Here is a 14,243-nt window from a genome sequence, read left to right on the forward strand (position 1 = left end):
TCATCAAGTGAAAGTCAGGAGGTCCTGGGCCTGTTGGATGATTCAGGGGTATGGACTGGGAGGAAGGATAGTTCTGGCTCTTGGATGAAAACCATATGAACATGATGTGGCTGGTCTGAGTGACTGGGATTGCTTGAGTTTGGTTTGAGTTTCTGGATCCTTTCAGCTGCAAAACTCAAGGGACTAAATTCTGAGTTCTCAGTTATGCTGGGGTAAACCTGGAGTGACTCCAAGGAAATCAGTGCAACAGGTGTGAATGTCAGTGGAATCTGGCCCTAGACAGGTACAAACCATGCAATCCAGGGCAGATGAAAAACGTTGTCAAACCCTGTGAAACCAGCAAGTTTGGCATAGATGTCGGTATAAGGCTATGTCTACTCTCGTGGCAGCATGTAGAGTACATACACTACATGCCCCCCTAGCACGGGTTTAAAGAGCAATGTAGATGGTGAGGCACTGCTTACTTAAGTAAAGACACAGCAGAACCTTAGGGTACGTACCCGGCATGCCTGTGTATACACCCAAGCTGTGTCTCCCACATCTACCCTGCTATTTTGAGCAGTGTAGTATCCTGCTGCCTCCTAACTGCTGGAGCCTTTTCCTGCCACAGAAAAAGGCCCAAGCAGTGGGGAAAGGGTCTGGAAATGGGGAGGTAATGAGGAAAGACTGTGCCAGGTCTCTGTGGTGGGGAGAGACTCCAGCAGTGGGGAACTGTGGGAGCCTTTCTCTGCTGCCTCCCCCTGCAAGAGCCTTTGACGGCTGCATGTAGCTATGCACTACAGTGTGGATGCATCCTGCTTTTCCCCACAATGTGGAAACATGCACCTTACACCCGGCCACCAGTGTAGACAAAAGCTAAGTTTAAGGCCCCTATCCTGCACACACACGTCTAACTTTACTCATATGAACAAACCCACTGAGGTCATAGGGCTGCTGATGTGGGCATAGGGAAGCACATATGTATGTGTTTGCAGAATCACGGATTCAGTTAGTGGAGTGCTTTGAGAACTTTAAGGTTGACCTTAACCTATTCCCAAAGCTTATCCAAATCTGAACACATGCAGAGATATTAACAAAGGGCTATAAAATGCCAATTAGTTATTCTCGCTGTGACTTTTGCAAAGAGTCCAGTTTGAAATCCCCCAGGGCAAAAAATAAAATAAAATAAAATCATCACATACTGCTTTTCTACAGTAAATATCAGAAGCAAAATTTGACAGAGAACTTATATTTTGTTTCACAATATGATTAAAAGTGACGTCTGTACTGGAATGGGAAAGCACAAAAAACTGGTTTTACTTAAAGAAAGCTTTCAGTCTGTTTTCTTTTTCAAACCATTCAAGTGAGGATGGCAGTAAAAATATAGTTCCTGTCTGGTGTATACCTACAAAAAATCCCCAAGTAAAATACCTGCTAAGAGCTACAAAACACATATGAACTCGGATAGCATTGAAAGTGCAGTTCAGGGAAGTTTTTTTGTAATTCTGTGGATGTATAATTTGGCCATCCATTTTCAGACAAAGGGCACCACAGCTTTCAAGTCTTAGGGGAAAGTGTTTTTTTTTCCTCTGACATCCCAAAATCTGATTTTCTTAATTACATTTTTAACTCTCGCTTGTCATCCAAACTCTGCAGTTATCGGTGTGTTTTCAAAATCTAAATGTTTCCCACTGCATTTACATTTCACGCCAATCTCATTCAATTATTTTTCTCATTTTAAACTAAATTCACTTTCTGCTTGTACATTTTAACCTTCTAATGAATAGTTCTGGTTATCTATGGCCATACTCCTAACTGGTGTATCAGCATAGCTCCATTGAAATCAGTGGAACTACACTGATTCACACAAGCTGAAACTCTGGCTTCTTAATTCTAAAATCTTTCAAACAGACTGGATTAAATAGCTCCAGCATTATGCATAGATACCATATCAAGGCGGATAGGAGGGGGAGAAAAGGACAATCCTGCCTTGAAAGAGAGAAGAATGATAAAATCCCCCCCACATTCATTTCAAATAGAATTTGACATTTCAGTATAATTAAGAGGTACTAATTCTTCATGCCATAAAGCGTGATTATCTGTCAAATGCACTGGCTCCAGGATTCATGTCTTTAACAACAAAAGGAAATAACATGCATTACAAAGCTAGAAATTGCAAGATATTCTTTCCTGCAAATACTTTTTAATCATGTGGACTTCAAAAGAGAAAACCTGCATCAGTACGCTTTGGGCTTCAATCACATGATTCAGGTCTGTAATACTTAAACTGTTCCTTCCAAGAAAATGCAGAAGCTTCATGAAGTGGTATTGGGGATCTAATTTCTAGATGGTGCTCTTCTCTACATCCATATTTAAGCAATGTCCCAACATTGGATGAAATGCAATATTGACAAATGATGGCAATTAAAAATTTCTTAGCATTTGTTTTTATACCAGTACCCTGGGTAAATTCCAATTTGAGTCATTAGGACTTGAGCAAGTGCTCACTAAAGAAAATGGTCAGCCTTCCATTTTCAACAATGGGTTTTAGATTAGACCATTCCTTCTGCCTATCTAAAATTCCCCAGTGTAACTTTAAATGAGTTAGATAATGTATTCTTCACTCACTATCCTAAACTGTTAAAAATCACAAACACAAATAACAATACACTGCCCTGTTCTGAAGACATTAAAATGCTTTGTAAACATTGATCATTAAGCCTTACAATTTCCTTTTTGGTTAAGTAAGAGATACACAAGCACTGTTACATTCACCAATGAAATGAAGCCACCTCTGAAACACACCATGGGAAATTCTGATATTTTGACATTTGTTTGTATCCCAAATTGGGCTAAAAAGTCGAAATAACAACACTTCTCTAAAAGAAAAAGTTGAAATTTTTCCAACCCAGATATACTGAAATGCTTCATCGTTACATTAATTTGCATCCACCTGAGCAACTGTGGTACCTCATGGGAGTTGTAGTTCAAGTGCCTCAGGCTCCCATTTTCCTTTATGGGCCAGTCTCCCAACTGGACTCCATCTCCCATGATGCACTAGGTAATGGTCTCCCATGAGGAACTACAGTGGCACAGACTGAAAGGAGAACATAGAAGATGTAGTCTGGCCTGGAAGCCTGACACACAGAAAAAAATGAGCCATTATGCATGAAAATTACAATTCACATGAACCACTGTGGGGCTCAGGTGTATGCAGAGATTAACATCATATCAATAGGAAACAAAATGTTTTATTTCAATTTTTTTAGACAAAAAATTGTCAAAATTGACATTTTCCTATAGTATGTTTTGGCTGTACAGAGATCACATTTCCTATTGAAAAAGCATTTTGATAGAAAATTCCCAACCAGCGCTATAAAGCAAGTGCACAACTGTTTGTCACATCAGGGCTTTAGACTGTGAGCTCTTCAAAGCAGGAACTGTTTCTTCCCTGTGTTTGTACAGCACCGAGCACAAAAAGGTCCTTGTCTCAACTGGGTCTCCTAAGCATGACCATAATAGATAATAATAATATGGATTGATTTACTATCACCACTTCTGGGCAATCTCCTATTCAAGTATATGTTAGGTCCAACTTTGTAACTTATGAGAATTCATGGAGCCATAGTATATAGCAAAGATAGTGTAGAGATATGTAGAGAAAGAGTAATAAGTGTTGTCTAGAGAATTCATTTCTGCATCCCGTCCTGAGGAGACATGTACCAAGTTAATATGGGAATAGCTGAAATCCCCCATTATTAAGGGGTTTTGTTTTTGTAGCCTCTCAAATATCCCTGAGCATTTCATAATCACGATCACCATCTTGGGCATGTGGTCAGTGCTATACTCATTATTCAATCATGGAATTTCTATCCATAGAGACTTAGGGAAGTCCTGGATGTAACTAGTGAGGCAGACCTCAAACTACATAGGCAGAAGTGTGTTTCAGGGTTACAGAACTGTCTTTTGTTGGGGACACTATTTCCAAACAAGGTGTAAAAACTGATAAGAGGGAGATTTCACCAATTAAAATGATGCCACATCCCCAGTCAAAGAAAGATATCCAATAGTTCCTAGGAATGATTAATTATCTTGGAAAATCCATACCTAGTTTCTCTATCAAAGCAGCTGCTTTGACAAAACTCCTTGTTAGGTTGTAGATATTCAGGCCGGTCTATAAAGGCTATACTATACGAATTTAGGTGTATTCTTATCACTTGGCTAGTTCTAGAGGTATAAAAGAAAGAATCAAAATCACTCTCTGCCGGTGTAAGGGCCTTCTCTCACTGTGACAGTCTGAGGCCCTGTTCTTAGGCTAAGGCCTTTGGCTAAGCAGCAGAGGCAGCCATAAGCTGGGAAGCAAACGGTCACCTCCTCACATTGCAAACTAGTCACATTGAAATAAGGTGCTATTGGGCTGTTAGGAATACAATCCTGTCCTGATAATGCCTATCGCGTCCAGAGAAAGGGAAGTGCCAAGAAGATGTAAAAGGAAACTTAGTTTGAAAACAGCCTGTCTGGCAAGAACTCACTTATCAATAGCTGGGATGTGAAATGAGGATTTCTGTGTTTGTTCTATCACTGTAGTCCCCATTTCCCTATTGTTTGTCTGCATAATCTCTGTCTGGTTCTGTGATTGTTTGTGTCTGCTGTATAATTAATTTTGCTGGGTGTAAACTAATTAAGGTGGTGGGATATAATTGGTAAAATAATCATGTTACTATATGTTAGGATTGGTTAGTTAAATTTCAGTAAAATGATTGGTTAAGGTATAGCTAAGCAAAACTCAAGTTTTACTATATAGTCTGCAGTCAATCAGGAAGTAAGGAGGGGAATGGGGGTGGGGAAATTGGAATCATGTTTTGCTAAGGGGGGGAATGGGAACAGGGACACAGGTAAGGCTCTGTGGTGTCAGAGCTGGGAAGGGGGACACTAAAGAAGGAAACTGGACTCATGCTTGCTGGAAGTTCACCCCAATAAACATTGAATTGTTTGCACCTTTGGACTTTGGGTATTGTTGCTCTCTGTTCATGCAAGAAGGATCAGGGAAGTAAGTGGGTGAAGGAATAAGCCCCCTAACACTCCTAGAGAATGAAAATGAATGGTACTGGGATGCAGAACAGGAGGAATCATAGGAAGGTTTAAAACAAGAACTGATACAAGAACCAGTGTTGAAGTTCTATGCACCAGGAAGGCCTATTAAACTCTAAGCAGATGCTTCACAGTTTGGGTTAAGTGTAGTGATTTTACAGAAGCAAGAGGGGTTTTGGCAACCAGTGGCATATGCATCCAAATCACTGACTGAGGCAGAAATCACATATGCACAGATCGAAAGGAGCTTTTAGGAATATTGTGTGTCTGTGAGAATATATCTATAATCAGTATATTTATGGAGAGCCAGTGGAAGTTGAAACAGACCGCAAGCCCCTGAAGTGTTATTTAGCAAACTGTTAAATGACTGTATCTTAAGGATTCAAAGAATGATAATAAAACTGAAAAAGTATGATTTGGTTGTGACCCTCATACCTGGAAAATTCATATTCATTGCAGATGCACTTTCCAGAGCAGTGGCTCCGATGAAACCAGAGAAGACTTTAGAGACAGAGAGGCAAGCCTATGTAGATCTGATTGTAAAGTCAATCACCATAGCTAACAGGAAACTACAATAAATAAGAGTGGAAATGGATAAAGATGAATCATTGGGAATCCTTAAAGAAGCGATAATCAAAGGGTGGCCAGAAGACATAAGCAGTTTCTGTCCAAGTATAAGGGACTACTGGAACTGCAGACTTGAACTTACCGTGATAGTTTGGGTGATTTTCAAGGGAAATAAGGTTATAATTCCAATGAGCCACCAAAAAAAAAAAAAGCTACGGAAGTTCCACAAGGATCATTTAGGAATTGAGACGTGCAAACAAGAAGCACAAGAGGTTCTGCATTGGCTGCAGATCAATCACAAGATCACTAATGTTGTAAGAAACTGCTTTTCTTGCTTGAAATATAACCATTGCCAACAGAGCCACTGAGACCTCATCCTGTTCCATAAAGGCCTAATGAGAAGGTTGGCACTGATTGATTTACCTGGAAATCAAAGGATTATTTAATAGACACCAATTATTATTCTCTGCATCCAGAAATGTGCACACCGCAAAGTACTGATAGTAAGTCACTGGTAGCCAGCATGAAGGGACTCTTCTCCAGACATGGAATTCCAGATGAAGTTTTTAGCAATAATGAACCAAAATTTTCCAGGGCAGATTTTAGGCAATTAGCCATAAATTGGGATTTTCATCACAAGACATCAAATCTAAATTACCCCCAATCAAATGGGTAATTTGTGAGAAGGTCTATATGGTCAGTAAAGAACCTTATGAAAAGGACTTTTGACAGGGGAGTGATTTGTATAAAGCTTTATTGGTTTACTGAAGTATACCCCTGGAGAATGGCTTTTCTCTAGCTCAGCTGTTAATGGGAAGAAGTAGCAGAAATTCATCAATTACTGATAACCTGCTGAAATCTCATAACAATGAAACCATATGGAAGATGAAAGAAAATTGGAAGTAGAAATATTATTTTGACAAAAGGACCACAATAGAGGCTCAAATTAAAAAGAATAGAGGACCAAAAAAAAAGAAGAGAAAAATGTCACCATGGATAAACAACAGAGTAAAAGAAGCAGATAGAAGCAAAAAGACATCCTTTAAAAATTTAAAGTAAAATCCTACTGAGGAAAATAGAAAAGAACATTATACTCTGGCAACTCAAGTGTAAAAGTATGATTAGGCAGTCCAAAAAAGAATATGAAGAGCAACTAGAAAAAGACTCAAAAACTAACAACAAAAAAATCAACAAAAAAATTAAATACATCAGAAGCAGGAAGCCTGCCAAACAATCAGTGGGGCTACTGGACGACTGAGGTGCTCAAGGAGCACTCAAGTAAGACAAAGTGATTGAGAAGAAGCTAAATTAATTCTTTGCTTCGGTCTTTACTGCAGAGGATGTGAGGGAGATTCTCACGCCTGAGCCACTGTTTTTAGGTGACAAATCTGAGGAACAATCCCAGACTGAGGTGTAAATAGAGGAGGTTTTGGAACAAATTGATAAATTAAACAGGAATAAGTCACCAGGATCAGAAGGTATTCACTCAAGAGTTCTGAAGGAACTCAGATGTGAAATTGCAGAACTACTACCTGTGGTATGTAACCTATCACTTAAATCCGCTTCTGTACCAGATTACCAGAGGATAGCTAACATGATACCAATTTTTGAAAAAGGCTCCAGAGGTGGTTCTCATCATTACAGGCTGGCAAGCCTAACTTCAGTACCAGACAAATTTGTTGAAACTATAGTAAAGAACAGAATTATTTGAAACATAGATGAACACAATTTGCTGGGGAAGAGTCAACATGGCTTTTGTAAAGAGAAATCATGCCTCACCAATTTATTAGAATTCTCTGTGGTGGAGAGTCAACAAATAGGGATGCAACCCCATGCTCTGGATGTCCCTATACTTCTGACGGCCAGATGCTGGGACTGGGTGAAGGGGATGGATCACTTGATGATTGCCCTCTTCCCTTTATTCCCTTTGAAGCATTTGGCAGTAGTTAGTCAGAAGACAGGATACTGGGCTAGATGGACCATTGGTCTGACCCAGCATAGACCTGAGGCCCAGCTGATGGTGTGTTACTCCTCTGGCTAGGAGGGACATGTCAGGAGATCGTGCCTCTATGTAGACCTGAATGTAAAGACTTACTCGGCCGGGGGGGGGGGGGGAGAGGGGGCAGATCTCACATGAGAACTGTGGGGACTTTGCCTGTGGTAAAAGTATGAATGCTAGCTATGTGGTTTGGCTGTGGTTTTGCTGAATAGCAAAGAGATGGTGTATTGTGCCATGTGGGATACTACAGGATTTGGGCTTGTGTGAAAACAGATGTCCATTATGACTCTCTGGGCTCCCTCTAATTGGATCCACTGTAGTGCTGTCCCATTTACTCCTGCAACCACTTGTATGACTGTCATCAGCACCCTTTGATCAATGGTGCTGAAGGCTGCAGACAGCAGTATCAGCACAGAGGTTTGATTTTCAGGCAAAACTGTCCATCTGCTCCCCTGCAGTTGTTTGTGTTTTGTCCTGAGTCCATGAATGCAGGACTCAGACAGATAAGAAATGTTGCCAGAACATTGGATGCTATCACCTTCTTGATACCCTAACCATAAAAAGAGAGAATGGTGACAGGATGGTAACTGACAGGTGATTTACATCAAGTGTAGATTAGGCTAGAATAATACATTCTTCAGGGTGCTTGGTAGCTCGTCTTTAAAAGAGGCATTGGCAATTGTGGAGATCAAAGGAGTCAGATATTTTTTTCACTAGGGAGTCTTTCAGATCTGTCTAATTCCCATGCTGCCTCTTACCCCAGTACATTATTCCAGATGGATACGGCTTGGATATTCACAAGATTAAGGGATCTCAAATCCAGAAATTCACTAGCCCATTATAAAGACAGGGAATATTTGTAAAAATCAGATACGGATACACCTCTTTCCCTGCCCAATTTTGGGGAGGGCATGAATCAGGATTTTAGCTTGACTTTATTTTTTAACTCTGTTTCTAATTATTAACTTAAATTTGCCTGTATAATAGAATGGTATACTAGACATTTCCATAGGGAGGCAAGGTTCAGTGCTGCTGTAGCAAATTATACCCCTACAATTATCATAAAATAGGGATCCATGAGAACTGCATGATAGGTTTTCCTCTTGGCAGTGATTCCCCTTCACTCTCTTCCTCGGAAATCTTTCTCACTTGTTGCAACATCTCTCTAAAATCAAATCATATTATGCTCCATGGCCCATAGCTCACTTGTTCTGGTGCCACTTCTGATTTCATCTCCTTTCAAGCGAGCACAGCTGTAGTACGAGGCTCACATAAAATTAATTTGCATTCCCTGGTCATTTGATTCACTCTGTGGCGCTCCCATCTTTGGCAGTGAGTTAATCTAGTATCTTGTACCAATCTTCTGGAATAAGTAGTTAGTTAATACAAACATTATCTATGCAGGGGTTGTTGCAGTGGCTTTCCATTTGCAATAACAATGTCACGATCTGAGTGGTTTACACTGTTTAAGATTGGAGAGTAGGAAATTGTCTGAAAATCTGAACACTCAGTAAACCATTTAGCAATGCTCCTTTGTAGAGATGGTATCCTGTTAAAGTGGAAAACTGTCTTGGATGGTCTGGATGGAAATAGCATAATACTACATGCCACTTACAATGTGTTATTCATTAGATCCTGTTCCTATTGAATGGAACAGAGATTAATAAGGCATGAAATGTCAATAGTAAAATTAAAGAGGAATATTTTTGGTTTGATCAGTTATCCTGTATGTGGACTAAACACTAGAAGGGGATGTGGCAAACTTAGCCACCATGTCGCACACTGTTCATCAGGCCTTTTTGGTGCAAGTGGGGAGGGATTTGCTTTTGAAGATACTGGGCATTATGCTGCTCTGTCTTTCCACCTTGACAGCCAGAAGTAACAGAACTAAAATTAGTGGAATTATACTGGTGTGGGATTCCAATTAGGCCAAATTACACTAGTGTAAAAACAAAGTGTGTGAGAACAGAATTGGTCCCTCTATCTGCATAAAGTAACTTTTACTTCAAAGGAATCCCAGTGCAAGAAGCAAATTAACCTACCCCACGTGACAATAAGAACAAGAGCGTAATGTTCTTATTGTCACATTAGCGGATCGGTGGGTAGCAATCGATATATCGGGGGTCAATTTATTGTGTCTAGTCTAGACGTGATAAATCGATCCCCGAGCACTCTCCCGTTGACTCCGGAACTCCAGCGCTGCAAGAGGCACAAGCAGAGTCGACAGGGGAGCGGCAGCAGTTCACTCACCGGCGTGAAGACGCCGCGGTAAGTCGATCTAGGTACGTCGACTTCAGCTACGCTATTCTCGTAGCTGAAGTTGCATACCTTACATCTACCCCCCCACCCCCCCGAGCGTAGACTGGGGCTAAGATTAAGGCAAACAGGACACAATAAATCACAGTGTCTGAATATATTAACTATACATATTAATAGCTCTAGATGACTAGAGAGTGGCAGTAGCTCAGAAGCAGGAAGTCAGGCATGTGGCTAAAAGCTGGGTTTATGGCCTCATAGCAGCCAGAGATCATCCAAACATCCTGGTTCAGCATATTAAGGAAATACTTAAGATTTACATACAGGATGGAAAACAAACAAAATTGGCTTTCTAAATGACAGCATTACTATACAAATAAATAAAAACAATTGTTCTCTGTGCCCACCGATCCATCAAGTGATAAAGATTGGGTTTTTTGAGCTGTTGTTCACTTTGACGCATTGTAAGAATACAAAGGTATACGCCTTGATTACTCCACACAACAATCAAGCTCCTGTATTATGTTGCAGTGATCCAGCATGACTCGTAAGATAAATGCCAATATGCTTGCAGTAAATAAGGTATAGGTGGCATATTCTTTAGTGAGAGATTAGTATTCATTTTGCAGAATGCGTTCAAAATGGAAAGTACTGTGTCATTTAAGATTAAGCACCTGTTCTGGCATCATAACAGATGTTTTGAAAAACCTATTAAAAAGAATCATTGTGCTGTTTTTGTCTAATAGCAAAGAATTCCAGTCACCTTATCACTGCAAATTAACAAATTATCTGCCAGAAAGTTCTGCTAAAATGCTGAAATCAGCCTTTGTACTCTTCCTCCTCTAACTAGTCTCCTGTTTAAAAGTTTTCAAGTTGAGCTACTAGTGTGCACCTACACATCTTTTGATATGCTCAGTACTGATGCCACCAGCGTTATGCATCTTTGCTGACCTTTTAAAAGTTAGAAGTCTTGGCACACAGGGACTGATCCTAACATCAATGAAATCAACAGAGAAATCCCCACTAATTTAATTTGACTTTGGCTCCTATATAGGAGCTTTCATACCAGCTTTCTTCACAACACCCCTGTGAGACTGAGAATAGCAATATTTACCTTTGTACATATAGAGACCATTAAGCAGAAAGAGGCTAAGACCAATAAATTCAGACATGGGGGCCTACCTTTAGGTACCTAAATAATTATTCTTATTAATCAATGACTGAATTTTCATTTCCCACTCATATCTTCCTTTGATAATGAGGCTACTTATTTAGGTTTCTAAATATGGATTTAAGCGCCTGACTCTTGGGTACTCAAGTCTGAAAATTTTAGTCCAAGAGATTTGATCAAGATCACAGCCTGTAGCAGAGTGGAAATAGAGAAAAGATATTCTGTCTCCCAACCCTGGGCTTTCACTACTTGAGCATTCCTTCCCTTATTTGTGGGACATCTAACCAACTGCAGTGTTTAACTGATTGTTTCCTTTTAATAGAGATTAGTCTCAAGTTTAAAGAGATATCATAGAATGTATGAGTCTAGGATTCTATGATATCTCTTTAAAGTTTGAGATGTTGATGATTCAAATGGGAATCATTGCCATAACAATTTGGTGACCGGTGACAGGAACTAACAGGGCACTGATCACAGGTCTACTCGGTACAATTAAATCATGTGATACCCATAACCCAAACACCTCCTCCCTACCCTCTTCCCCTAACTCAGTGGTTCTCAAACTAGGGGTGCCGCTTATTCAGGGAAAGCACCTGGTGGGCTGGGCCAGTTTGTTTACCTGCGGCCTCTGCAGGTTCAGCCAATCGCAGCTCACACTGGCCACGGTTTGCTGCTCCAGGCCAATGGGGGCTGCAGAAAGTGGCACGGGCCGAGGGATGTGCTGGCCGCCCTTCCTGCAACCCCCATTGGCCTGGAGCGGCAAACTGCAGCCAGTGGGAGCCGCGGTCGGCCGAACCTGAGGATGCGGCTGGTAAACAAACTGGCCCGGCCTGCCAGGGGCTTTCCCTGAACAAGTGGTGCCCCTAGTTTGAGAACCACTGCCCTAACTTCTCCTTCTACTCCATTTGTGTCTCTCTCATTTTTAATTCATACCTCCCTTCATTCCTTTTCTTTTCTTAGCAAAAACTCCCAATAAAGATGAGCTAAAGACAGAAACTTCTCTCTCCATCCCTGCACCATAGCTTATAACGGTTCAGACAAAATAGACTGATGAGCCAAAATGAAAACTAAACTGATTTCTTCATGGCAGACATTGGACGAAGCCAGTCCCTTTTATCAGAAGAACCCCAGATTTCATCTGTTCACATACTAAGAGACCTGGAAATGACTCACCCTTCCTCCTGGTATTAATGTTGCAAAACTAAAAATCATTGTCGAGCGTTTGCAAAACCAAAACTTGGTTATATCTGGACTAGAAATTTAATAAATGAGTACTCAGTGTGAATTAGGGTGGTAGAATTGGGCACTGTAAGGGGAATATGCTCTGGGAGCTCTGGTCTCAGCTAGTGATTTGATTTGAAAGGAAGCAGACTAGATTATCATGCTCCTTCTGTCCTTAAAATGTATGAATCTATAAGGAGAAGCATAGGTGCTGGAACTAGAGGTGCTGGGGGTACAGCCACACCCTCTGGCTTGTAGTGGTTTCCATCATATACAGGGCTTACAGTTTGATTCAATGGATCTCAGCACCCCTACTATGCAGATTGTTCCAGCTCCCCTGAGGGGAAAGTTCCAGACATGAAAAGGCCTCTGGCACAGAATAGGGTAGCCCTTTAAAAGATTTAGCCCCCTACCTCTGACTAATTAGTTGCCTCGTAGGTTTGGGACTGGGGATTATATGATAGCTTGATGGCCACCTGGTTCTCAAATAAAACGGTGAGATTGAGACCTGTGGGGAGGCTGCTGGATTTATGATGACTTGGAGAAATAAAACTCCATCCTGAAGAAAAGGAAATGAATTCCTCCTGCTGTTTGGAGTGTTATTTGATACCTGTGGATTGATGCACAAGAGGTCTAGGCTGCATTTGACCCTCTTTGGGAACTCCTCAAACGTAGGCTGCACAGAGCCATCCATTTGCTGATTTATGAATAAATAAAGGGAAGCCCCTTTCTGAATTGATGTTTTAAATGCTTGGGAGTGTTTACACCAAAAGGATTCGCTGAATTAACCTGACTTTGGCTGATAACCTAGTTGTGATCTAAAACCTGAGTAACCATGACCATGGTTCATTTGTCCTGTCACAAGTGGCTTATCCCAGGCTGTGGTTCATGTTACCAAGGCTTTGTTCCTTCATTAAGTGAGACGTGACTTTTGAGGACGCAGCCGTTTTTCTTTATATTATAATATAATCTAGATTTCATGTCATACTCAGGTACAGTTGCATAAAGGAAAATATCTGTCAGTGGAAAAAAAAAGAGGATTGCAAGTTTCTCTTTCACAAAAATGATCAAATAACAACCCAGTGATTTGCATTTGAATAACATCTTTCATTCGAGAACCTCTAAGGATTTTTACAAAACAATAAATAACATCTTATGTTACCCCTTAGAGGTGGCATACAGAGGATAAGTGATTAGCTAACTATCACAACAGCATGACTGCACTGGCTGGGCCATCTGAGTAGGTTGGAAGATGGATGCATACCGAAGGACATGCTATACAGGGAGCTATCAGAGGAAACAAGAACAACAGGTTTCAGAGTAACAGCCGTGTTAGTCTGTATTCGCAAAAAGAAAAGGAGTACTTGTGGCACCTTAGAGACTAACCAATTTATTTGAGCATGAGCTTTCGTGAAAGCTCATGCTCAAATAAATTGGTTAGTCTCTAAGGTGCCACAAGTACTCCTTTTCTTTTTAAGAACAACAGGATGTCCCAAGCTTCGCTATAAAGACACATGAAAGCGAGATATGAAGGAATTTGGAATTGATCCTGACCAATGGGAAATCTTGGCAAATGATCATAAGAAGTGGTGCTATCGTATCCATCAGGGTATCACAGTCCATGAAAGGAGCTGGCTCCTACAGCTTGAAGAGAAAAGAGCCCGTAGGAAGCAAGCAGCTCCCAACCAAGATACATATATTTGCAGTAACTGCCAAAGATCATGCAAATCTTGGTTCGGACTATTCAGTCACATGAAACATTGCAAACCATCTACATCATAGGCTGCAATTCCCACCATCTCTTGTAGATGAAAGGATGCCAACAACAAAAGCAAGTCAGCAGTAAACCCAGTGTGAAGTCTTGGCTGTCACTTCTGGGCTTAGATGGCTAACTGAGTGGATTGAAAACACGAGGGTCAGAAATATTCTGTAGAATGCAAAAAGAAAAGGAGGACTTGT

Source organism: Natator depressus, chromosome 4, assembly GCF_965152275.1.
Source record: "Natator depressus isolate rNatDep1 chromosome 4, rNatDep2.hap1, whole genome shotgun sequence".
Classification (NCBI taxonomy): Eukaryota; Metazoa; Chordata; order Testudines; family Cheloniidae; genus Natator; species Natator depressus.